Here is a 19,647-nt window from a genome sequence, read left to right as displayed (position 1 = left end):
AAAAGGAATTGTCTCTTGAACAAAAATTAGAATTAGCTATAAATAAAAAAAAAAAAATCAACGAACCAAAATACAATACAGAAATCAGCTATATCCAAAACCATCCGACGAGAAATTGATTTATTTGAAGATGAGGGATTTAGAGGTAAATACTTGGAAAAAGTACATCGCGTATTGCTAACAGTATCACCAACTAGCGTAGATGCCGAAAGAGCGTTTTCGACAGCTGGTAATTTTTACGCAAAATTACTTTTCAGCTTTAATGACAGTACAATTGATGCATCATGTTTTTTAAGATCACATTTCAAAAATTTGTAATATTATCACAGACTAAATAGTAATATTTACACTTTTTTTGTGATTTAAATAAATAAGTTGTTCTTTTACTTTTTTGTGATTCTTTATATACTGTTATTTATAAGTTCCATATCATTTTTTGTGATATTTACACTCTCTTATAAAACTGGCAAATAAAACAAAGAAACACCTTGTTTTCGTTCTTTTTCTAAAATTTCTAATACCGGTATTAAAACCGGTATCCCGGTATTAAGATCTAAAAAATACCGAATACCGGTATTGAAATTTTGGTCCGGTATTGCAATCCCTACTTATGTCTTCAATCATTCTAAAAAGCTGACCATCTGTCAAAAGATTTTTGCTAAAATCTAATTGGAATGGAGAGATGTAATCTTTTGTGTGATCGTTTAAATTGTTAAGGGTGCTTTGTACAATAATTATCCTGTGGCTGTGGAAAAGGCTGATAGGTCGATAGCTATCGAATTTATTTGAGTTTTTACCAAGCTTGTGTAATGGAATAACAATGACTGTTTTCCAAGTACTTGATTTTTAAGTGTTGGTTTAATACTTTCAGTTAGATAGAAGATTTGCTGATTAGGCTGTTATTAATTATAGCAAGTGCTAGAGCTTTTACGATTCTTTAAGAATTTGAAGCAGAAAGAACTTCAGATGCGAGGCATATTTTTTCAATTTCATACCTGATTGGATTTTGTTGGAAAGTTCTCAATCTATGCTGGACTCTGAACTCAAACGGCAGATGTTCTATTGTGCATACTCATAGCATAGCCGGCCTTCTCTTTAAAGGGGCTTGGGTGAAAAAAAACCATTTGGGGCCCTAAATTTTTTTTGTAAATTAAAAAAAAATGCAAACACTAACATATATTACTAATGCATGTTTATTTAATGCCTGATTTTGTTTTTGTAACTACATTCATTATTTCAGAAAAAGATAGAATGTTTTGCATTTCCTTTTTCGGTGCTTAGTATAGCAAATGCATTTAAGCGTTCTGCACCCATGCATGAACGAAGATAATTCTTTATTAAATTTAATTTGCTAAAAGAACGCTCAGCACTTTCTATAGTAATTAACAACGTAAAGAAAAGTTTAAACGCAGTTAATATATTTAGAAATAACGCCTTCTAATAATTATTTAGTATGTATTGCAATATGTCTTTGCGATATTTACATCATTTTCATTCAAATCCCGTAATAAACCAGTTACCTGGATTAATTTTTCATCAATGTCTTTGTTATAAAAATTTCAGATAAATGTTTCAAAAATATTGTAATTCATATTTTCTAAAGTTTTTATATTAGTGATTAATTTGAAATCAGATCTAATATTTGTTATACTTTTAAATCTATCTTCTATTTGTACAATAGCAGTATCAATTACAATATTTAAAAATAACATTATGTTCCAAGTTTTTCTGTAACTTTATCTTCAGCTATTTCACATTATAATCTTTTTCGCATTCGTTTTTCAGGAATGATTCGTTCTCTGAATGATTCAATTATACGCTAATACATTTGCTTCGTCTAAAAATATGTTTACAATTTGTTCTAAAATTTTGGATTTCAGTTTTAATTTTATCGACTAAATTAAAAGCCGATTCAAGAACAATTGTTTTTGCTTGGACTAGTTTATTGATAGTGTTAATTTTGGAAAAATATTGCAAACTATACTATTAAACATAAAATAAATAATATTTCTTGCATTGAATCCCATAGAATTTTAACTTCGCTGTACTATTCGGTTCTTACATCAATATATTCTTTTGGGCATGTTTAGTTTGTTCAAACTGTAATTTTAACCGAAACGGTTGCCTCAATCGAACGAGTGTCGCGTACTGATTTCAGAATAAAGTTTAAATACTTTGATAGAATTTTCCATCTTTTGGGAGATGCAGAAAATAAGCAATATAAACTTTTTGATATCCCCCCAAAAATTGTGCAACATATATTGCCGGAAGCGGCATCACAAATTAATAAATTAAAAAAGTATGATAGGCAAGTCACATAAATTGTATGAAAGTTTAGAGCAATTACTTTAGATATTACACCTTTACATTTCCCTTTCATGTTTCTATCGTTGTTGTATGCCTGCCCTCTATAATTCATAATATCTAAATAAAGTTCACTTATTCTTTTCAGTAGTTTTTGCTAGTCCTTTTCAGATTACATCAGTTACTTTAATAAACCATTTAAATGACCTCATTTATATTTACTCTTTTATCTGCATACCTAATAATGACTGAAGTTTGTTCCTTCTGGAAATATCAGGACTACAATCCATTTGGATGCTATAATACATGTCTACTTTTATATCGTCTTTATTTTTTATTTATTTATTTTGAGGACGTCAGAAGACACTCAGCCAGCCACATAGAAACAAATTAGTATGTATACTTTCAGTATAGTGAGCGCTATTATTGTTTAGAACATTATGTTAGTTTTTCCTCATGTTGGGGGCCCCGGTACATAGCATCCGCCGCATCCCCTAGATGGCCGGCCCTGACTCATAGATCTAGTGCGCAATTTTTTCATATGCTTGCACTTGTACTCGAAACTATTTACAATTTCTTCAAATTTTTCGATATCCAAATAGTCTACGGAATTTGGACTAGTAATAGGATGAAGGAGCGTACAGAACTTCTTATTGGTGAGCCTTTTGATGTCTCCAAATGAAATAATCATCTGGGGAGAATTCACTTCATTATGAAAACCATCGCATTTGTTCTTTATTTACTGAGATAATAGTTTACTGAGATAATTTTAATCGAGGTTGAAAAACTCATTTGAATGATTTTCATAAACAACATATTCTATTTTTAATTGTAATTTGATTCCTGATTATTTTTGAAGTTGGATGGTATTGTTTTGGATGGACTTTTGATGAGTTATTTAGAGCTATTCTTATTTCTTCTCTAAATCTTTTAACTCCTGCAGTTTCTTCACTTCACTTATGTTGGTAGAAAGGGTGCGGAGATTTTAATTGCAGGTTTTTAAATTCTGTCCAGTTTGGAATGAGAAATCTGAAATTGCAGGAATTATTGGTTTGAAATGTAACCTTGATTGAAAGATAACCTTGGAAAGTTTACTGAGAGTTTCAACAGTATGGAGGAGCTCTATCTCTCCTGTAATTGTGGGATTTAAAATTCACTGGCTATTATTACTTTTGTAAATTGGTACAGATAAGTTGGAGCAATAATTTAAAGGCTGTAGGCATCTGTAAATGATTTAAGGCCTTTTTTCAGTTTGTTCTGTGCTTGGGCAACTTGCGCACTAAAGTCGGCAGTGATGATGATATCTTAGTTGTATCCAAAAAAAGTCCACTGTAAATTTAATGGAAGTATTAAGAGGATTGTAGACTGAAATGAAGTTGATGGGTGGAAGAGACTGGAAATGGACAATCATCATAGTAACTTCAATGTAATGAAAATAGTCTTTCATAAACACATCACAGTTCACAAATATTCGTTGTTACATCTTGGAGATATAGATACTTAAGGCTACTCCAATCAATGACTAACAGAATTTATTACATCGTTTATTTGTAATACCCTGATTAAAATAATATTCTGTATATACACTTAATTTATTTAATATCCTTGCTGTATATGACTGTCATTACAGTTCTCGGCGCCCTTCTTCCTCGGTAGCTTCCAGGAATCTGCCGTCCTCCTTCACCCCCTCCTCTCGTCCACTCCGCACATTCCTCCATCCCCTTGTTCTTCATTAAAAAGTCTTACAATGAAGGGGGGGGGTTCTTTGTATTCATCTGTTGACGGGGTACGTCACATCGTATCCAGATTATCAATGAGAAAATCCTACACTTTGCTTCTAATAGAAGTTATTAATATTAAAATAAGTTGCTCACTTATTAACGTTGTACATCAAATTTAATTCCTTTATCACAATTTAGAGGGCTATGTTAAAAAATGTATGTTGGTTATTAGTTAAATATTTTTCCATTCTGTAGCATTAATCATCGTAGTATTCCTATTCGGTTTCTAATGAGACTTTCGATTATTCTAGTTTAGGTTGCTAAAATTTGTTATGAGCCTTGAATATGTTATAAATAATATATTAATATAGTACACTCCCGAATATCCGGCCTAATGTGGCTGAAAGGCATCCCGGATTACAAAAATACCGGATAGGCCGGAGTTTTATGAACTCATTTCTTTGTTTACTAATATCAGAAGACAAAGTTTTTACACCAAAGCTCACTGTTACAATACATATTTTCTCACTTTTTGAGTACTAAACCTTCCATTTATTTCAAGCCACGTAGAATGTGAACACGGCAACGACCTAATGAATCATAGAAGCAGTTGCTGGTAATGTGTGGAATTAAAATATAAGGCTCTGTACTGGTTATTTATATATGTTTATATACTGCACTACACGTATCAAGAATTTATTAGAAAAAAATAAGCTAATAGATATAAATTGTACACATTTTGACATAAATTCTGTAATGCCCAATTTAAATACAGGAAACATAAACAAAACGTTAACTAAGTGGTAGGCCTAATTCTTAAGAAAATTGACTCAATCTGATTTTATTTTTCAGTGATAAATGATTGCACAGATATGGAAAGGTAACCCTAAGATAAAAGTCAAAATTTACAGTTTTTAGGTTTTGAAGAATTCCTTAATAGATGACTCAATAAACATCTTGCCTTCCTCATTTAATTATGATTAAAAAAAAAAAACCTAGGCTAGATAGTACAGAAGCCGGATAATCAGACGTGTACTGTATTAATATTTAAATATGTGGAGAACAAAAGAATGTTTATAAAGGAAATGGAAAAAGCTTCTTAAAAATATTGAGATTTTAAAACAGGGTATCCACATTAATGTAATCTCTTTGCTTTGTCTCGTAACCGAACAGGTTTGACATAAAATGTATTTACTTTGAAAAACAATATTGCATTTTTTATCTTTTGAAGACATTAAACTCGTCGTTTGGGTGTGGTGCATTTGTCAAAACTATCTAAATACATCGTAATGTTTTATATACCAAAGGCAAATGTGATGTCATCTTTCGGTATTGGAACAATATATAGCGAGAGACTAAAAGGTCTTAATTGAACAATTTCTTTTTTAAGAGCCAACTCTATGGAAAGTGAGTTTTTAACTGTCTTACATTTCGTATAAGCGAAATAAATTTGTGCTGGTTTAAAAGTAAGATTCTGGTTTCGGGACTGAAGAATTTCAGGCTCGATACCTGATTCCGCTATCTACGTTTATATGAACCTAGGATAGATTAAATGTCGAGAGCGTACGTCCCAAATGTCATCCACGTCATCTGTATAGGGTTCAAAACTAAGAAGTCCGTCCCAAAATCACTTTGTATGACTTCAAAATAGAATGCTTAGGTATCAAAACTAATTCAATTTCTAATCCAAAGCTAATTCATAATCTAGTAAGTAGCAGTTATAGATTATGAATTCAACGAACTTGTTGCAATCTAATCAAATTATTAATTTAAATGGTTGGTAAATTTAAAATTATTACATTTCACATGAAACAAATGATCCCAATTCACAGTCAACTGGTAAGTAAAATCGCGCATGCCATCAGAAATCCTATTATATGTTGCCTTGCACGCTGATGGATACCAGTTTGTGATTCCTCCTCTATTTTGGATTTCAAAACTATTTTTACTTTCTCGTATACGAAGCATAAAAAAAGTATAGTAATTATAAAAAGATTCAAACTCGAGATTTTGACGAATCTCCACATTTTAGACCTCTCGGAATTCGAAAAATACATTTTTGGAAAATGTCAGTCTGCTTCTGAGAAAGGTAACTCAAAAGCGCTTTGAGTTAAAGGGATCAAATTTTTATACAGTTCTTAAACCGAATTTTTAGGTTCCTGTTAAATTTTAAGAGAAATCCGTTCTGAAGAAATATGTCCAGCTGATCGAATATAAGTTTACACGATAACTACAAAACGAAGAGAGCTAACTAGATAAGATTCGGTCCACAGATTTAACATCTATAGTGTAGACACCTGTCAAAGTTTGAGACAAAACCAACAGAGTGTTGACTGTCTGTTGGTCTGTACTTTCAGAAAATTGTTAACGCGATCATTCAAGAACGCAGTGACTTACCTATATCAAATTAGGTATGGGATTTTTTGGTTACAAATGCAGTTCAGTGTCAAATCTTTGGTACAATGGATTAAGAAAAATGCGTCTAAAGCACAAATTTGATTTCCGGATTCTATATTCCCGTGCCAGAAATAAATTGCAAAAAAAAAAAAAAAAAAAAAAAAAAACTCGCCAAGGATCACACGATAAACTCAGTAAGAATTCACGCCAATGGTTAATGTTTCATGACTATTGTACGCTAATGCAATGCAAGGCATTCGCTGGGATAACACCTTTATTAGAGAATGTGCAAGGAAGTTTTGGGGAGACCACTCCTGCTGGTTTAAAACAGTATTGTTACGAATCTGTGATGCGGCTTCCCAGCATAGTTGGTTCCATAGGAGGTCCCAGAGCTTGGCGACTTTGGCACCAAAATAGATTATACCCGAAACATCAAGAATTTTCCCGACCCGTCCATTAGGAACGGAGATATGCCTCGAACGTTCCTGAGTGATTGAGAGCCTTCTAGTCCCGCCTCCTGAGACCTATAAAAGGAGCTGAAGCTGCCGGGTAGTCGGTCGTGAATTGAGTAGTGGTAGTCGGAAGCGACAGAGAAGAGTAGTCGGAATCGATGGTGAAGAATTGGTCTTCCAGGGATAAGCGGAGCGGCGACGGAGTCAAGCTAGTGCTGAAATAAGCTGTGCGCTACTGTCTGCAGTAGAGTCTTGTTGTATGCTGCACGTCTCGGCTGAAGATAATCGTCCACTGTGCTGTATATAGTTGTCGTCTTTGTGCTGTCCTGTGTGTCTTCGTGTAAATAAACGTCGTTGTTTCATTTTCTACTGCCGCCTGCTGATTGCGTGTTCTACACACCATATAACTCCCACTATCCAAACGAACCCCAGGGAAATTTCGTAACAGTATTGTATTGGCATGTTGGTTTCCTTAACTATCATCTGATCCGTTATCAGATGAAAACTGAATACAAAAAAATGATGTTTACAATCCTCAAGCCAATTAATAGGGTTTTGTGATTTTATTCACAATTATTTAAAATTAACTTAACATCATAAGATATTACTTTTTCAACTTCACTTATCATGAATGGCTTAACAAATGTAAATTGAACTCAAAGCACAACAAGGTCTCACTTAATTTGTCTTGAAAAATAATATGAACGATAAAATGATGTGAAAATCTTTTCCAAATTAAATTCGCGTAGCTTGAAAAAAAAAATGTCAAATGAATCTAATTAACCAATTCTATTTCAGTAATCAAATATGATTTTGAAATTCATCTTGAGTAGAATATTTTTTTAAAGATTATTCGTACATTTAATTTTTCTTCCCTAAAAAAACGGTTCATTTACCTATTTAATTCATATTTTCTTTATTTACTTTTGTGTATATTTTGGGGGGTTACTTCTCTCTCTTTCTCTTTCATGTATAAATAGGAACATTTTCTATCTAACTTTTTTACACTTGTTGTCCTAAAAAAGGCTTGAAAATTGAAAAAAAAAAAAAAAAAAAAAAACTGAAGGTGTTTAGAAATAGCTAGTTCGCTAATGGGAAAAGCCAACATTAATTAAAATGTTTGCTCATTTAATAGACATAAAAAAAAATCCTCTTTACAAATCTTTCTTAAGAATGTATCTCTAAATAGAAATTGATTATTTTTGAAAATGTAGAGTTTATTAATCAAGGCAACTGATAGCCATTATATGTATCTTTATCCTAACTGGTTTTTATTTAATGCTGGAGGACATGCTATAAATTAATAATAGGTTTGTCTTTTTCATAATTATTGATTTTTATATAAAACTATTTAACAGAAAATTACTAAAAACATCTGAAATTTGATTGATGAAATTACACTGATAAAAGAAAGATCAATGCTTTCCAGCTGTTACTTCAATTAAATATTTCCTTCATTTTGTTCTTTTCAGTTGAAAAAAAATAATCAAAAGTGTTATTGTTTTTTTTAATTATTTTTATAAATTATTGTTTCACTAAATGATATATTCGACGCTATCTGGGATTCAAACCTTTTCAAAATCATTTTTTTAACGTAAAAGCTATTTTTCTATAAAATATTGTAATGCATTTTTTTGTCTACAGTCCTGTCTTTTTTGCTTGTTATATTTTTCTATTTTCTTGACTAATATAACAAAAATGCTTTTATTTTCTGAAATGTTTTTAAATTTAGATATCAATTAAAATAGAAAATTTAAAAACGCCGGTAACTGATTTTCTCCATAAGTTTGAAATATTTGTTATATTAATCCTGTTGAATTTGTTCGCAAATGCTGAAATATATAAAAAGTTTAAAGATCATTTTAAGAAACAATTAAATAATTAATTTTTCATTAATAAAAAAACTTGAAAATAAATTAAATCAGTAGTTTACCTAATACAGATTTTTAATCCTATCTGTTTCTAAAATTTTCTCTTAGAACTATATTCTTTTATTCTGGCAAAAACTCTTCGTACATGTTTAACAATAAAAAAATATTTCATTTGCTCACAGAATATTTACTTTCCAATCCTTCGTTTGAATTAGAGCGGTGTGCTTGTGTTTTTTTTGTTTTTTTTATAGCCATCAGTAAATCGCAATTTTAAAACAAACAAAATTAGCATAGTCAGTAGATATGTATTAACATAAAACAAGAATAAAAAAAAAAAAAAAAAAAAAAAAGAACAGTCATAGAGAAGTTAAGTTTCAATTTTTCTTAGTCAAAAATTACCTAGAAATATCTTTTTTTCAGAATTGTCTGTGGTAAATTTTTAAAAAAATTAACATCAGTCGAAAAGATTTCTCAGAAAGGAAATTAATATCTTGAACAGAAATGAACTGAAATATTAAAAATGTAAAATTATTGAATTTTAAGATAAAAACAAATTTTTTTCTGGGATAATTTTCTCCCAAGTTATAATAGAAAACAAGTAAAACTCTTTATATCTCGCAGTCCGAAGCCACTGCTATGTATAATAATCTCCATAAATAATTTTGTAAAAATTTATTAAATCCGAGGGACGTACTCCCTAATAAAAGAAGCTACCCCCCACATAATCTTGGGGGGAAGAAGGTAGCTTTGGTTGAGCAAGTGAGTGTTCAGATGTTTATTTTCCAATTCCACTCATGAGCGTTTTGTGGTTCATAGCATGGGAAAGAAAATCGAGTAAGCGTTTGGGACCTTTTTTATCAGGCGCAATAACAATTTTAAATACAAGATCGTATACAAAATTTCAAAGAGATCTCAAAAGTGGGGATTCGATAACATCTCGAATTGAACTTTTGAACGACTACGAAATTTGCTCATTATTTATTTCATATACAAGAAAATAATTTTCAAAAAATTTCATGGAAGTGAAATTGATAACACTGAAAAGCTAATGATTTGAATTTTCAAACCATGTAAAAATTATTTTGTGCGATGATATCTTCGAAGCATTTGAGGAAAAAAATTAAAATTTCTATTAAAATTTAATTAATTGAAAATTTAATTAAAATTTTAAAAAATCTTTTGGTGCACATCTACTATCGAAAAACTCACAATGTACCAATTTAAATAACTCTAAATTTAACACTCTACCTTGTAAAATATTTCGAACAGTTTTGTCTCACATCATATAGTTTACAGATATTATTCTAGCCTAAAGACAATATTAGAAGGAGAAAGAGAAAAAAAAAAAAAAAAAAAAACGGAAATTTGATGTTGTGCTTTTTTTACATTTCTCGTATATGTAGTATTCAGAAAGTATAGTAAGCACAGACTTTCGAACTCTAGATTTCAACGAATCTCCATGTTATAGACCTTAGTAAGAAAAACGCATTTTTAGAAAATAGTCATCTGACTGCCTATGACAAAGATAACTCACAAATATTTCAAGCTAGGCGAATGAAATTTGATATAAGAGCTTTAAATGAAATTTGCAGATTTCTATCAAATTTTAAATAAAATCTGTTCAGAAGAAATCCGGCTGTTTGAATATAAGTTAACATGATAATTACAAAACGAAGAGAGCAAGGTTGATAAAAATTGGTACTCAGATTTAACCTCTATAGTGCAACCTATTAAAATTTGAGCCAGGATCAACAAAGGGCTGACTGTCTGTCGGTCTGTACTTTCAGAAACATGTAAACGCGATAGTTCAAAAATGCAATGATTTAAATATATCAAATTTGGTATTGGATTTTCTGACTATGCAGTTTAGTGTCAATTTATTGTTACATTTGTTGAGAAAAACGTGGCTAAAAGAGAAATGCGATTTCTGAATACTGTTAACCAGGGATTATTCGCCAAATTATTCGCCAAGGATGGCACAATAGATTGAGTAAACATGCCAAATTCACGCCAAAAGTTAATATTTCGTAACTGTTATATGCCAGTGCCATGTAAGTTGTTCTCTGCCATGACGTATGGGCGTAGATCTTGCATCTTGATGAGTATTCAAATGATCCCCCATCCAATATCTCCCATGAGTATTCAAATTTTAATTTCAATCCAACACATCAGAAATGTGTACTTCGCAGAATACTAAAGGAAACAGATAAGTGTGTATTAATAGCGTGCCTATAGTGAACAGAAGTAATGATATATCAATCTTTGGCGTGAATATAGCTTATGATCTTTGGATTTTTTTTTTTTTTTTTTTTTTTTTTTTATGGCTGGCAGGCGATTAATACAAAAGAACTAAAATATTGAATATATATTTTTCACGCCTTCTTTCTTGAATGGCTGAAATCAAAACTTTTATATAGATTTAAAATTGTAGTCATAAGAACTAAAACCAAATTTCATTTTTTAAGTTATTGACTTGTTGCGTTTATACGCATGTGAAAATGGAAACCGACAAGCGGTCAATACTTTGACAGATTTGATTCAAAATGTGAAAGAATCTTCCTTTCAATTTCGTTCAAAACTATGAACGAAATTTCATTTATTCAAAGTTGTAACGCTTTTGGACAATCCCACTAGGGATTGCAATACCGGACCAAAATTTCAATACCGGTATTCGGTATTTTTTAGATCTTAATACCGGGATACCGGTTTTAATACCGGAATTAGAAATTTTAGAAAAAGAAAGAAAACAAGATGTTTCTTTGTTCTATTTGCCAGTTTTATAAGAGAGTGTAATATCACAAAAAATAATATGGAATAAATTATAACAGTATATAAAGAATCACAAAAAAGTAAAGGAACAACTTATTTATTTAAATCACAAAAAAAAAAAAAAAAAAAAAAAGTGTAAATATCTCTATTCAGTCTGTGGTACTATTACAAATTTTTGAAATGTGATCTTAAAAAACATAATGCATCAGTTGCACTGTTATTAAAGCTGAAAAGTAATTTTGTGTAAAAATTACCAGCTGTCGAAAACGCTCTTTTCGCATCTACGTCTACGTTCTTCGGATAGTGATTTGTGCTGTTCTTTCATGATTGCAACATGAAATTTATTGTTGCATTAGCTGTTAATAAATTAAAATCTCTCCGACCTAATGCCTCTATAGTCAGTTTTATTGGAAGTAGAGCTGATATAGTTCTGGATATTAAGACGAATTCACTGTCTGAAAAAATTAATTTGCAGGTTTAAATCGATTATTGCTTTTTGGATAGGATTTCTAAATTTCAAAAACCGTTCCATCATTAGGAGTAAACTGTTCCAACGTGTCTTAGAATATATTATTAACATATATTCTGTTTTATTTTTAGTTAGTATATATTTTTTAATATGGAATTTTTTGTAGGGGAAAGTTTAAATATCTTAACAATTTTTCGAACTTTATAAATTATAGGAAGCAATTCTTGATGGGTTAATATTTAATCCTTATTAGCAATATCTTCTTCAACAATTGCATTGTCATTATCTTCATTGTCAATATCACTCTCACTCTTACTCTCTTCAATGTCGGAATCCGAAGTTTCTATATCCACAGCATTTGGATTCTTCTGTTCTTTCTTTCTTTATTTTTTTTGGTATAATACATCTATTACTCCTAATTGAATTCCATGTGCATATCACAATTGCTGATTTGCACCAATCAACTTTCCAAATTTTTTCATAACTATTGCTCCATTAGTCGTTATAGATACAATATCTTCTTTCAGGGATAATCCATGTTTCGCTAATTTAGATTTAAGCAATTAATTAAGCCATTAATTAGCTAATTAATTTCGCCAGTTGAGGAGACATAAAAACAAAAACGTATACTATTTTGCTATGTTGGCGATCCTTGAACATATAGAGGAGACAATTCAAAAAATTTATAGTAAATACCGAAAAACCGGTATTTAAACTTGTAAATACCGGTATTACGAAATTGTAAAATGGCTCAAAATACCGGTATTCGGTATACCGGTATTGCAATCCCACTAACATGCGTTCAGAAATGAAGGACGATTGAGGTCAACAACCTCCATTGAGTTGGTTCTAAATTTTATGCAGTTTTACATTTTCGATGACAAATCAGTGGAAGAAATTCCATCTATCTAGCTTTTTGGTTTTTGTAGGTAACGCTTTCACTTGCACTTGGACAACCAAACTGACTTCCTTTGAATGTTTTTTATTCAAAATTAATTAGTCTATACAGTTAGCTAAAGATGAGTTAGTCTATACATTTTGTGCGAATTTCATATACCATTTATTTAAGCTCAAAGCTTTTTTGGAGTTATCCGGTTCTTAAACAGACAGAGGGAGTGGTTTCCTAGAAACTTTCTCGCATACTGTCTAATTTGACACTTATTGAATCTGTTGTGTCATCCTTGGCGATTTATCCCTGGCACGGGAATATAGAATCCGGAAATCAAATTTGTGCTTTAGACGCATTTTTCTTAATCCATTGTGCCAAAGATTTGACACTGAACTGCATTTGTAACCAAAAAAATCCCATATCTAATTTGATATAGGTAAGTCACTGCGTTCTTGAATTATCGCGTTAACAATTTTCTGAAAGTACAGACCAACAGACAGTCAACACTCTGTTGGTTTTGGCTCAAACTTTGACAGGCGTCTACACTATAGATGTTAAATCTGTGGACCGAATCTTATCTATTTAGCTCTCTTCGTTCTGTAGCTATCGTGTTAACCCTTTAAAGGGCCATTTTTTCCTAGTCATATTATGTTAAAATATTTTTAGGTTTGAAATTAGAATAAGAAAAGGGATTCATTTAGCTTATTAGATCAATTTAATTTGGTTAATTAATAATTAAGTAACAAATCAAGACACATCACTTTGTCTGAGATAAAGAACTGAAGCATCTAAGTTTCTGACTTACTAAAATAATTTGTCAGAACTTTTGCCAACCTACATAATTTCATACAAAGATTGATAAATTTGGTGGGAAGCATACTTCCCACGGCCCTAGAAAGGATTAACTTATATTCGATCAGCTGGACATGTTTCTTCTGAACAGATTTTGCTTAAAATTTAATAGGACCTAAAAATTTGGTTTAAGAACTGTATGCCAAATTTCATCCATTTAACTCAAAGCGTTTTTGAATTTTTTCATAGTCACATGGACAGATATTTTCCAAAATTGTGATTTTCGAACTTAGGGAAGTGTAAAACTTGGAGATTGACCGAAATCTCGATTTCGAATATTTGGATGATTACCATACTTTCTCTATATACGAGAAAATAACCATATGTTTCGAACTCGGTATGGTGGTTCTGAAATGTGGTGATTATCAACATCTCGAGTTGGAATTTTTTGATGATTTACAATATATTTCGTTTACGAGAAAATAAAAAGATGCTTTAAAGATCTTTGCTGTTCCTTCAAAAACTATAAAGCTGATTTCAACTTTTGCTGATATTTGTCAAATTCATAAATTATTTTAGTTTTTACTGAAGTTTTCATTCTTTTAAAATGCTTTTAAACATTTTTACCAAATATTAACGCATTTATGATAAAAATTATATAAAAAAATTCTGACACTATGAAATGATTTATGAGCATATCTGAGTTGCATCTAATAATTAAATTTACTTAAGAAAATGCTCACTTTTAAGAATATGTATTTCTTTCCAGTGATAATTGCTCAGATTGCCTGAAAATCGCCAAGATCATATTTCGAGCTCAATTAAATATTTTATTTGCTTCGTTTGATGAATAAATGATTGCGTTGAGGATAAATAAATAAAAATAATGATTTTTTGTTAATAATGTTATTACTACAGATTTATTAAAATTTAAATAGGAAATATATTTATGCACAGAATTAAAAAAGAAAAATAATAATAATAAATAATATGAACATATGCGAAGTTTTGGTTTCCATATTAACTAAATACAGCAAACTTTCTATTAAATTCTAATCAATTTGTATTAACTATTGTTATTATTAACTAATTAATTCGTATAATTGTCTGGCGCAGCTTTCGTGGACAATCTTCAAAAAGTTTCAAAAAAGATGACTTCAAAAGGAAAATGCTGTTGAATAACTCCTATTTAAGAAATGAATTTACTTATTTAAAAAAAATAAATAATTGCATTAATAAATTTGTTGGTTTAGAAAATAAAAATCGACTTTTTTTGTATGAATATTTTAAAATACCCATTTTTTATTAACGAAAAATATGTATTAAAGCATCTCTTTTCTCACCGCCTTTGGGAACCATTGATTGCCTTAATTAATGATGTCTAAAATTTTCAATTAAATGTTGTTATAGACAAATTAAATTCCGCTAAAAATTAAACGGATTAGCTTATAGTGGGTGTATGGTGTAACACAGACAGCAGGCCTCAATAGCTAATAATGACGTTTATTAATACGAAGGCATGAATACACAGACGACAAAACACAGCCGAGACGTACACAAGCAACGCAGAACAAACAGCAGTCTACAAGTAGTAATTGTTAGTAAACAACAACCACAATACACAAAGCGGTCAGACTGAACTCTGCAGAAAGAGGGAATCTACGTATCTATTCATTAAGATCTCTCCAAAAGCCTGCTATTATATATTATCTCCCTGTTTTAGCTGTACCCAACTACCGACTCACTAGTATAAGACTAGCTACTTCACACATGAACTCGTGCTACTTCAGTACTTGTCCCCAAAGCTCGGCGCACGGTACCTATTTTCAATCCACTAATTGCTTGAGCTCCATTCAACGCTTGTCGCTGGATGATCCAACTAATTCGTCGTTGACTCACTATACCACTCTATACAACTAACTTCCGCTTGGGCAGCCTTTTATAGTTTCTGGAGCATAACTCACTTCCTATTTGTCTTGTTGCCAAAATTCTGGAAAATTCTAGTAAAATCAATTCAATAGCCAAATTCGTCGCCAAGTCGTCAAATAATCTACAAGTTTGTCGACAAGCTCGAGAGTAATTGATCCAGCATTCGATCAATATTCAATGGAGCTGTTCGTAAATTTGCCAATTCTACGATGGAATTAGCTGTGCTGAGAAGCAACATTGCAGATTCGTAACAATATTTTGTGCATTAACTATTTTAAAGGTTAAAGAAATCATTCATTGACCATTTCAATCGGTTTGTGGTTATGCATATGAACTTTAATCCCCTATTTGTCGGGCTTCATGATTACATGAAACTGTCGTTTTTATAAACTTCTAAGCTTAAGTTAAGCTCTTAGCAATTTGGTGCAAAAAAGCATGTAGAATCCAGTAGTAAATCAAGTGTTCTGTGAATGATTCCGATAAAATTATTTCTGAAATAGATTATGTTAAAAAATTATATTGTAAAGAGAACTAAACTATTAAAGGGTTAATGACTTGCTGAGAATTAACCGAATTAAAATTTGAGGTGTTTACAAAAAAAAAAAAAAAAACCTTGTTTTATACAGTTGGTCTATTGTTTGCTGCTTTATGGCTTTACACAGGGGATAATTGGACATTTCTTATTCCCTATTAGCTCAAAGTGCCATTAATATCGTTACAACATTATCACAATACTGTAAGGCATTCGGAATATCGAACAAAATTGTAGAGATATCAAATGATATCTTTTGTTAATAGCGTTGTGACACTTTCCTTGCCAGAATTACTTATGAGCTCCAGCTAGGATTTCTTTTGAGTTTCTGAAAGTATAACTATTATACCTTCAAGATGTCAATGGAAATCTTATACTAAACACTGAAACAAAAGTAAAAGACCAAAAATGTAAGGAAATAAAACAATGTTTTGAAAAATTCTTTTAAAACACGTTAAAAAAACAATGTTTTAAAATTTTTAATTTTTTTTATCTTCTCAGTAATTAATTTATAACTGTTATGAAATCTTGAAATCTGCTTTTTCAACAAATTCACAACCAACTGACATTAAAAAAGGTCTTTCGATAATTTTAACTAGTAAAATACACTTTCAAACATAAAACACAATTTCTTCTTATAGAAAAAAGGATGATTTTTTCAAAAACTTATCTTTGTAGTCAATTTCTCAGAGTTAAATTTTTATGTATATTTATGCACTGGTAATCAAATTTAAAATTCTATTTTATTCGTTTAATTTTTAAAAACACATAAACGGAACAATAATATTTAACTTTAAAAATTAACAAGTACATGTATCATTATATACTTCTGTAAGTTAAAAAAAAATTAATGGGAAATTTCATGGGAAAGTTGATGTCTATTTTTAATAGTAAGCTAATAGTTTGACAATTTTCACTTTCTTGTATGCATAGTTAGACCCATTTATTTCGTAAATCAAAATATGGGGATAAACCTATTTATTCAACATATACTTTTCTGAGATTGCGCCTTCTCTTCAATTTTTTGTCAAATATTGAAGCTGAAAGCTGTTTTGCGAATACTGTTTTCCAATAAGGATATTTCTGATGCAATAAAATTTACGCTCGTTAAATCTGCATCGAAAAAAAATGCATTTGATTCAAATGGATGCAATATGTGAAGCAGGAGGGATAAATTATGAAACTTGAAAGTTTAGAAGCTTTAAAAAGTGTAACGATCTTATCAAACATTGTTAATTAGATTGTTGTAGAATCTATCTCCTAGAAACTGCTGAACATTTATGAACTTTTTATTGTTACTAGTCACGTTAATTAAGGAATATGCATGCATTTAGAAAGATTATAATCAACTAATTTAATGACGATGAAATAGCTGCATGCTTTGAGATTCTTCTAAAATTTTCTGTTTAAATTTACAATATGCTTTCTAAGTTTGTTATTTTCTCCATAATTTCTTGTATTTTTAATTCTGAGAAAAGTTACAGCAACGATATTCATTTAGATCTCCACTCTGTAAGTGCTTTTTCTTGATGAATTAATCTAATTTGAATGAAGAACTTGGTAAGCGGTACAAAAGAGTCCATCTTGAAATGCTGAGTTTGGGAGTGGAATGGAATAGCCTTTATCCTTACAAATACTATATGAAATATGAATAGTTTGATCTGTGATGTTGTAGGATTTTTTTTCTAATGGTGTTTCAAGAATAATTACGCATTCCTTACATGGCATTCCTTATTGATGTTTTTACAACGGTATTTTTATCCACCCATAGAATTGTTATAGAACAGAAATTTAACATAATTTGCTGATTTTTGACAAATGATTATATTTGAAGAAGATTGCTAAATTTTATTAACGAATTATTTGTTTTTATACTTGGATTTGAATAAAAACATAAATAAATTATTTGTATTATGAGAAGTAACATGGCGTCCACGTGACTTCTGAATGGTCGGCTGAAATGCAGCTCTTGCAACATCACAACCCAGGTTATTTTGGTGCTACTGTACTTCAGTTAAATTTAGTCTTTGTTTACAAAATCAGTTTAAAATGATACCAACAGATGGCAGCACATATCCTCAAATCATAATATTCGTTCCGTTATTCCAAATGCGGTTGGAACATTTGTTTCTCAAGAGATTAGGACTTTTTTGAACAATAATTTCTCTACTTGCTTTTTTTTGATAAGTTTACTTGCGGAGTTTTGATACTTACAGTTTAATTTAATTTTTTTCCTACATTCGATAATTTAATAACAGCGCGAAGTTAGTTGTTATTAATTAAAAACGAGTTCCGGGTTCCCGCCATCCGGTGACGTCATGTACCAGAACAAAAACGAAGCATGAGTTTATGTCCAAAATAAAGGATTCCATGTGCCATGGTGATGGCGAAAAATGGACGGAAAGATGGATGTTTATGAGAAACAGCATGCTTGAGATACGCACTATTAAAGTCTGATACCTCGGATCGTGTGAGTGTTATCTTCTGTTATTCTCACCAAATTGATGTACCTTACGTCCTTTCCTGTTATTTGAAGTTCATTTGATATAGCGGTAGTAGGCTTAAATAGACATCGTCGTTAAATGATTGTTTTTTAATTGCTTCTCAATCATCTGATCGTATCTTGATTGCCGATTATGTATAATGTTTTCAGTGAAATTTGCCGCTAGTTAAGTGTAAAAACTATATGTAATGAAAAAAAATTGTGTGATAGAACTTGTATGTCCCGTCAGCTGATATCTGCGACATCTTATCTCGCGATCAGTTTAATTTTTCTCATAGGAGAAATATAAAAGTAAACAATTCTGTGGATTGCGTTGGGTGCACAGAACATTATATGACAATTATAAAGGAGGTCGTTCATGTTATTATGATATAAAACATTCTAAAATGTCGTTTCGGATCGTATTTAAATACAATAAAATATTTATGATGATTATCTGGAATGATGAATGATATCTTATTATGAATAAAGACTTATGATCAATTTATGATGAATTCCAAAATATTTACTCTAAATACAATATCTAAATGTAGATCAAAATATTTTAAATACTTCCCGTTGTTATTTGTTGGGGAGATTTATTTCATTAAAATATAGAACTACTTTGCTAAAAGAATCGGATCAAATTTCGATATTTTTCAACATGTATTGCTTATTTTTCGATAATTTATTCACTACTTAAATTGTATTCGATTATTATATGTCCATTGTTTTTTTTTTTCTCAGTATAATATTAATCCATTTATGTTCATATTTTTCTTTCTAAAATTTTACTACATGTTTAAAAATTAAATATTCTGCCTAATTTATTATATTATAAATTCTATTAATAAGATGAAAATGTTATATTTTGTAAATGACTTCAAATTTATTTTACATACATTTAAAAAATTTTGATTTATTTAATAATTCCAAAATTAGCTTGTTAGTTTTTTATTTTTATACCATGCCTTAAATTTTTGTTGTTATATTTGTTTTTTAAAAATATTTATTTATTTTTTATGTTGCTGTATAATTTT

General features: G+C 30.3%; 1 protein-coding gene across 1 annotated transcript in view; it reads left to right on the top strand.

Annotated features, from left to right (window-relative positions):
• The first annotated feature begins 18,317 nt into the window (after positions 1-18,317).
• The window catches only part of LOC129971387 (protein Smaug homolog 1-like), an 83,033-nt gene continuing 81,703 nt past the window's right edge, over positions 18,318-19,647 (top strand). The window contains exon 1 of the mRNA XM_056085107.1: positions 18,318-18,595. The gene's annotated coding sequence lies outside the window, so the exon portion shown is untranslated. The remainder of the gene's footprint in view (positions 18,596-19,647) is intronic.

Source organism: Argiope bruennichi, chromosome 6 (assembly GCF_947563725.1).
Source record: "Argiope bruennichi chromosome 6, qqArgBrue1.1, whole genome shotgun sequence".
NCBI classification, from domain to species: domain Eukaryota; kingdom Metazoa; phylum Arthropoda; class Arachnida; order Araneae; family Araneidae; genus Argiope; species Argiope bruennichi.
This window is presented reverse-complemented; position numbering and strand designations above follow the sequence as displayed.